The sequence below is a fragment of the Mus caroli genome, unplaced genomic scaffold (genome assembly GCF_978045245.1).
Source record: "Mus caroli unplaced genomic scaffold, Mus_caroli_1 scaffold_8, whole genome shotgun sequence".
Lineage (NCBI taxonomy): Eukaryota > Metazoa > Chordata > Mammalia > Rodentia > Muridae > Mus > Mus caroli.
In genome coordinates this window covers 118,502,833-118,511,748 of record NW_028227263.1, presented here as the reverse complement: position 1 = coordinate 118,511,748, position 8,916 = coordinate 118,502,833, and positions in this window count along the sequence as shown.

Genomic DNA, 8,916 nt, shown 5'->3' with positions numbered 1-8,916 from the left:
GCCCCTAGAGGTCAGAAGATGGCATCTAATCCCTTGGGATGGAGTTACTAATGGTCAGGACTACTGTGTGGGTGCTGGGCATTGAACCCAGGTCTTCTGGAAGAGCAGCTTGTACTCTTAATCACCGAGAAATCTCCAGAAGGTCTTTTGGTGAGAACTTTTCCATCACATCCACACTGAGTGAGAGAAGGGCCAACCTACTGTCTTGTTCACTGCTGTATTGGGAGCACCTGGAACAATAGCCACATGTTCAAAACACCTGCCGAGGAAGAAATAAGTTACTACATAAATAAAGTGATGAAACTAGCCACTTACTCAACTTACCCACTGTGTGGCCAGACCTATCTCACTTGCTTATGATGCCCAGAATTTACCCCTGTCCCCAAGGGTCTACCTTTGCTCCAGTTCTGCAGTCTGTCTGCTCTTGATCCCTCTTACTGCCTTGACACTTTCTGACAGAGGTGGCCCGGAGCCACACTTTTATTGGAGATACCTGAAATTCAGCCTCCACACACCACACTCTTAGGACCTGCAAGCTCCCTTAAGGGGAGTGCTGTTTGCTTAACATCCACAAATGTGATAATGTTTCCAACCAGCCATTGAGGCTTTTAGCCTCAAATCTGAGCTACTAAATTTCTGCCTGCATGCCCTGTAGCCCTTGGAGAGTTACCAGGAGCTTTGCCAAGGTAAATTCCTGACACACCCTCCTCCTCCAACCACAAAGATACAACAACAGAGAAACCTGCCCTTCAAGAAAAACAGGGGAAAGTAAGAGAGAGGGCCATAAAGCTCCAGCTTCTCTTTTTTTTTAATTGCTCTTTTTGAGATTATAATATATTTACAACATTTCCTCTTCCCTGTCCTCCATCCAAATGCTAGCATATACTCCTCCTAATTCAACTTTTCATTAATTGTTGTTACTTGCATATATATGTGCAAGTATATATATATATGTGTGTGTGTGCAAGTATATACATATATGTGTGTGTGCAAGTATATATACATGCAAGTGTATATATGTGTGTGTGCAAGTATATATATATATGTGTGTGTGTGCAAGAATATATATGCAAGTATATATATAAGTGCAAGTATAATGTATATATGTGCAAGTATATATACATGCAAGTATATATATCTGCAAGTATATATATGTGCAAGAATACATATGCAAGTGTATATATAAGTGCAAGTATACATATATATATATATATATTCACATATATATGCAAGTGTATATGTGTATGTGTGTGCAAGTAACATGTGTGTGTGTGTGTGTGTGTGTGTGTGTGTATGTGTGTGTGCATTCCTCAGTCTTTTATTCTCAGCACCGTGGCCAGCTGTGGGTCTCTATCAATCGCCATCTACTGCAAAAACTAAGCATGGCTGTTTTATTCATTCATTTGTTTTTATTTTTGCTGTTGTTGTCTTGTTGAGACAGAGTCTTTCTATATAGCCTTGACTGCTCTGGAACTCACTATACAGACCAGAGTGGCCTCCAACTCACAGAGATCCACCTACCTCTGCCTCCTTACAAGCACTGGGATTGAAGATGTGCACCACCACTGCCCAGCTGAGAAACTTCTCTGATGGTGGATGAGAGATGCACTAATCTATGACTATACAAATAAATCTTTAGGAGTAGATTTGGTATGAGATTCAATTAGCAGAACAATAGTAGGTTCTCCTCTGGGATCTATGATCTACCTGACCATGTGTTCTTGGCCTCCCTACTGGTACTAGGCATGGGCTGTATCAGAGAGTGTTCCAAACTAAGTGTCCAGTAATATTAGTTTTTCTATTGTGCAGTGGGCATGTCTTTGCAGGCTGGTTCTCACTGTGGCTCACAGGGCCCAGAGCTGGGTAGGACTGATGACTGCATCCCTTCCCCAGGAATCAACATAGCACCTCCCGACACTATGGACGCTAGCCAGTAGGGGTGAAGCTTCCTGGCCAGTCAGCACCTGCTTGATTTGCCTGTGTTCTAGGATTCAAGCATGCAGTGTCTTCAGCAATGGGGTTTTACTTCCCATCAAATTCTGGAGGATAGTTGTCTTAGTTAGGGTTTTATTGCTCTCAAAAGACACCATGACCAAGGCAACTCTTATAAAGCAAACATTTACTTGGGGCTGGCTTACAGCTTCAGAGGTTTAATCCATTACCATCATGGTGGGAAACATGGCAGTGTGCAGGCAGACAAAGAGGCAAGAGTTCTACATTTTAATATAAAGGCAGCCAGGAGAAGACTCTGTTCTGCAGGTAGCCAGAAGGAAACTATCTTCTGCTTTGGGTGAAGTTTGAGCCTATATATGAAATCTCAAAGCCCACCTCCATAGTGACACACTTCCTCCAACAAGGCCACACCCACTCCAATAAGGCCACACCTACAACAACAAGGCCACACCTTCTAATAGTGCCATTCTCTATGGGCCAAGCATCCAAACACATGAATCTATTGGGGCCAAACCTACTTAAACCACCACAGTAACCAAGAGCAATAGCAATAACCTATACTGTTGGGGGCATCTATGAGACCCTTCCAGCCAACAACTCAATCCTAATCCCATCACTGAGTGATGTAGTCAGTGTTCTATTGCTCTGAAGAGACACCATGACCAAGGCAACTCATAAATGAAAGTGTTTAATTGGGCTGGCTTACAGTTTCAGAAGTTCAGTCCATTATCCTCATGGCAGGGAGCATGGTGGCACACAGGCAGACATAGTAGAAGAGAGTCCTACATCCAGCTATGGCTATGCAGGCAGCAGGAAGAGACAGACCCTAGGCCTGGCATGAGCAATTGAAACCTCAAAATTCACCCCCAGTGACACACTTCTTCCAACAAGGTTACAATTGCTCCAACAAGGCCACCCCTCCTAAGCCTTTCAAATAGTGTGAGTCCCTAATCATCCAAGTATGTGAGCCTATGGAGACCATACCTATTCTAGCCACCGCATGTGGCTTTTTATATGACAAAAAGACCTGTGGTGTCTAGGAGGGTCATTGCCTCCATACAAGTGCTTCAAAAATGTGTATATACTTTGGTAAGCTTCTTTTACAGTGGTTGGTTCAAGCTTGGCTTTCCCAGAGGTTTTAGGATTAACCATCCCTCTCCATACTCCCTCCCTTACCCTGCCCTCACATTCCTCACACCACTTAATCCGTCTTGTTCCATTACTCCCCATCCCACCTCTGCTGCCAGAATTCTATCCCCCCCCCCCCAAGGCCCAGAAGCTGTGCTACCTGCAGGAGTCCTCAAGTAGTCATTTCTGACCAGTAGATGGCAGTACTACATTATGAGATGCACTGATTGGCACCTGGTCAGGAAGTAAGGCCAGCAGGTGGGCAGAGACTTTGTGTGTGTGTGTGTGTGTGTGTGTGTGTGTGTGTGTGTTGCACTGCTTCTTGAGGCCCTCGGGAGACAGGTGATGGGGTTTGTAGATGAGCAGGGAAGAGACACAAGGGAGGGTTTAGAGCTCAGCCACAGACTTATTTTTAAAGAAATGGGGGGGAAGGGAACTGTGAGGCCTCCTAAGCTCTTTGACTCATACACTTGATTACATAAAGTCTCTTGCCATCCAACCTACAGTAGTCCCCAGATACTCAGGGCAGACTTTATGGCTGACCTAGGAGGAATCTTTAGGATTCCAGAGTCAAGAAATCCTTTAATGGACTTAGTGTTAGCACCACCATTAGCAATCAGGGGCCAGATAGGCAGCTCAGCATAGAAGTGCACAAGCTACTCATGTGGGGGACCAGAACTTAGTTCCCTGTACCCATGAAAGGTGGCTCACAACTGCCAGTAACTACAGCTAAGGGGATCCAGGGCCCTCAACAAAGTGAAACAGAAAGAGGGGGAAAAAAAAGAGGAAAGGAAGGAAGAGAGTTGGGGAGGCTGGAGTGATGGTGGTGCTAGGGCAGGGCACACACGAGGACCTGACTTTGGACCTCCAGTACCCACATAAAACAACCAGTGCCTGTGCACACACCACACACACACATACACACACACACACACACACACATCCTGTACACACACACCATACACACAGACCCAACACACACCACACTCACACACATCCTGTACACACACACCATACATCACACACATACACACACCATACACACAGATCCAACACACATCACACACACAACATGAACACATATACATATACACCACACACATACTACACATGACATGCATACAAACACCACACACATCATACATACACATACTATACACACACATTACACACACTGCACACATATACACACATAACACACAGCACACATCACACACATGCACACACACAACACACATGCATACATATACACACATAGACACACATAACAGGATCACTATATACACCTATGTACACACCATACACACATATATGCATTGCACACACATACACACACACTCATATACACACAAACACAAATTTTAAAAAAATTTAGAGTGTGCTTTACAATTAAAAAGGAATTCAATGTAGAGAATCTCATTACAACTAAGAAAAAAAAAAGAAAAGAAAAGAAAGCTGTTGTCTTTCTGCACCTGCCTTGATGTTTATAGAACACTCTACAGTATAAAAAAAAAAAAAACTAGTATTTGTCGAATATTTTGTGGGTTTTTTTTTTTTAAAGAGCTTGGAAGTTTACAAAGCCCTTTAAAATGTACAATTGTAGACTGTACACAGGACTGAACCCTTATAAATACCTTGTGGCTTATAAAGTATCTTACAACCTACAAAGATATTTTGTTTGCAAAATTCCTTTGGCAGCATGCATTGTTATAAAGTGATTTTCCATTTCACAACATAAATATTTTGTTAATTCCTGTGTAATGTTCACAAAGAGGCTTCCACAAATAAAGGTCTTTATTTTGCCTGCAAAGCTCATTAAGTGGAAAACCACTTGATGATAGCTTAATTTTTTCAATGCCCTTGAAGGGAGGGAGGGACGGAGGGAGGGAGGGACGGAGGGAGGGAGGGAGGGAGGGAGGTTGGTTTTGTTTTTTCAGTCTTCCCACATTGATATGACAAGTGTTTCCTGGGTGTCCACTAGGAGGCAGGCAAGATGCTAAACGTGGGATTTGGCAATTAAACCAAGGAGACACCATTTCTGATGACCCAATAAAATACCCTGACAAACAGCAGCACAGGGGAGGAAGGATTTATTCTGCTTATAATTCCAGATACTATTCCATCAGTGGAGGGGAAGTCAAGGCAGGAACTTCAAATAGGTTCACATCACATCTGCAGTCATTAGCAGAAAGAACAAACTCACCCTTGCTTGTGCTTAGCTAACTTGCTATACTCTTCTATAGTCCAGATCCCCAAACCAGGGAATGGTACCACCCACAGAGAGCTGGGTCTTACTACATCAATTAACAATCAAAACACAGCCCCACAGACATGCCCACAGAGCAACCCAATGTAGACTATGCCTCACTGAGACTTTCTTCCCAAGTGATTCTACCTGGTAAGACCCTGTCTCAAAACAAACAAACAAACAAACCTACCACGACCCTGGATCCCTGAAATTTTTGGTATGAAAATATAGAGATAGGGCCATGCTGTGTAACCCAGGCTGTTGTCCTCAGACACTACTGCGTCAACCTCCTGAGTGCTAGTATTATAGGCCTGAGATACCCAGTCGGACTTGGTGTAACCTTGGACTTTACAGAATAGATGAAATCCTTTCCCTCCATGTCACTCTTGCAGTTCCAGTATTTGCCCTAGAGGGGGAGCACCAGTCCCAGGAGATCAGACCTCTATTTCATTACTCTTGGCAAGCTAACTTACAGAGAAACGGGTTCGTTTTGCCTCAAAGTTTTGAAGGCTCCACAGTAAGCATGAGGGCCTGTTGCTATGGGCCATCTGGTGGGCATGTTGTATAGCAGTGCCAGGGAACGTTTGGTGCGACAAGTTATTTTTACTTCGTGAACAAAAAAGAGAAAGAAAGGGGAGGGGAGGGGAGGGGAAGAGATGGGGGTCCCCCAAAGCCTCTTCAGCCATACCTCCAGGACTAAGAACATCTCACAAGTCCCCACCTCCGAAAAGTTCCACCATTTCCAAACAGGGCCATCCTGAGGACTGCATTACCATATAGACCTATGGGGGATGTCCAAGTTCGCCACACTTTTTCAAAACCTGCCTCTCATGCACCAAGTTTCTATTTCTCTTTCCCTCAGTCAGCTTTGGGAAGGCATTGGAAACTAACAAAACTCAAAACTGGGCTGGAGAGGCATCTCTCTGGGTTATGAGTGCAAGCATGAGAACCCAAGTTCAAATCCCCATTATTCATGTAAAAGTCTGGGCATGGCCATGTAGAGCATTCATATAACACTGGCAAGGGGAGCCACAACAGAGGCATTACTTGGGCTTCTTGGCTGCCAAACAAAGTAATGAGTTTCGGGCTCAAGGAGAGAACAGGTTTGAAGTGAATAAGGTGGAGAATGCGTGACAACCCCTGCACAGGGGCACAGACAGACACACATACACACAGAGCCGGAGAGATTGTTCAAAATCCATCACTGTGTGGCCCCATCATGCCAAGCTAGAGCTAGGACAGAAACATAGTTTTGCATATCCAGCAGAGTAGCAAAGAACAGGGACTTAGAAGCCAAGAATCCGAACTTGGCATTTTCTATTGTGTTCAGTTTAAGCAAGTTTAAAACCTGTACCTCTACCTTCCAAACCTATAATTTATCTCTACCACCAATAGTTGGTGAGAGGGCTAAATAGATAAATTTGGCCTATGTCCATGTTACCAAGGTGATAAAGACTGATTGAAAATGGTCTCTGTGTACAGTGAGCCTTACCCTGTTTTGTGCGTAAACACCAGACTAAGAATATGCTCTGTGCTAACCAAGCAACTGAATCTCAGTCAATTACAGCATTTGAGCTTCAGCCAATCACAGGCTCCCAATTGACTAGACCATTTCCACAGGAAGCAAACTATAGCCAATCTATCTATCTATCTAGATATAGATATCATTTGAGAATTTCATAAAGTAATTTTCCCTTCCTTACCTGGCCAACTCTCCTCTCCTCTCCCGTCCCCTCCCCCTCCTCTCTCTCTCTCTCTCTCTCTCTCTCTCTCTCTCTCTCTCTCTCTCTCTCTCTCTCTCTCTCTCTCTCTCTCTCTCTCTCTCTCTCTCTCCTTAAAAAGAGAAAAGCTGCTAAAACACCATGGAGTCCGATTTGAGTTGGCTAACTCCTCCTGAGCCTGGGAACTGACCTAGAGTGTGGTTGACAAACCCAGTGTCACTCCCTTTAAAAAAAAAAAAAAATTATTTTCTTACCCTCTGCCATCAGCTGTCACTTGTGAAGAGCTTCTTGGATTGGGTGGGGCTTTGAGTGCTCTCCCACCCCACCTGCTGGGGTTGTGTTTGGCTTGTGCGGGTCCTGCGCATGTGCAGCCTGTGTAGGCATGCGCATCCTATGAGGGTCGCTGTGTGCCGTCACGGTCTCTGTGAGTTCATATGTACACCTGCTTTTTGTCTGGAAATTTTTGTCTCCTTTTCGTCATCTACCGCTTCTGGTTCTCACAGTCTTTGGATTAATAGTGTGAAAATAGCCATCGTACCAAAAGCAATTTACAGATTTAATACAATTGCTGTCAAATTTTCAATAAAATTATTCACATGAAATTGAAAAAAAAAAAAAAACCTTAAACTTCCATATGAAAACATTTTGTTAAACTTAACTCACTGTAGATTTTTCTTTAACAAGAGGTTATTTGATGTTACACGTGGGAAGTATGAGAAGGTAGGTAGCTGCAAGACCAAGTTCTCAGCACAAAGGAGATTTCCTTGCCCCCTGGTGGGGTGGGGGGAGCAGAGGTGGGATAAGGAGACAAAGACAGGAGATAGAGGATGAGAGAGAAGGGAAAGGGAATGAGGAAGAGGGGTATTTATCCCAGAGGAACAAAGGACTGCCTGTGGGTAGAGAGGAGACAGACATGGCCTATAGGAAAATGGTGTTTTAGAAAGGGTAGAAGGGGAACCCCCTGTAAGGATGAGGTGTTTAGTTCTAATTAGGCATGTAAATTAAAACAGCCAAAGGGGCCTTTTGATTGCTGAGAACTTCAATAGTTTGATAGCTGGACCTTTATAGTCAGTCTCAAGAGGAGGAAGTGACCAAATAAAGAAATAGACTTGGAGGCTAGCTACAGGAATATAATCGAATGGTTTTTTTAGCAAGGCAGAGAGAACAGGGGAAGAAAGGCAAAGCCTGCCAGAGCCATGTGTAACCATGCTCAGGCTGGCTAGAGTCCTGCAAGGAGTGTGGGATGCTTGATCCTTTGTAAGGAATATTAAAGGTGTTAACTACTATCAGCCAACGTTGAGTAAGCCCCTACTACATACTATCCTAGGTACGAAGAAAATCATGCCCCCCCCCCCCGCCAATTCGGTATGTAAATAACAGCAGATAAAACCCAACACAAGCAGGTCAGTAGATGAGATAAGGTGAGCTCAGTTAGTTAGGAAACTGAGAAAGGGCAGTGGGGATTGGGGATTGTCAGGTCATGGTCTTTTTAGACTGAATAGTGGGAGGGCTTTAGTAAATGTGATTTCTGAACGTGGGGGGGGTGCTAGGGGGGGAGGAGACTTTCCTTTTGTATAGGGAGCCACAAGGGCAAAGGCCTTGAGGTGAGATCAGGTTTGGCAACTTCCAGGATCAATCATACATAGTATCTGACAGGGTCTCCTGAAGAAAAAAAAAAAAAAAAAAGGTTTCACAAGGTCAGAGTTCCCTCTCCCTGCCTCTGTGTGTGTGTGTGTGTGTGTGTGTGTGTGTGTTTGTGTGTGTGTGTGTGTGTGTTCATAGTGCATGTCTGTGAAGCATGAGTGCACATATTCTGTGTAAGCACGCAGAGGCAGTGCAGGACACAATGTCTTTCTCTACTGCTCT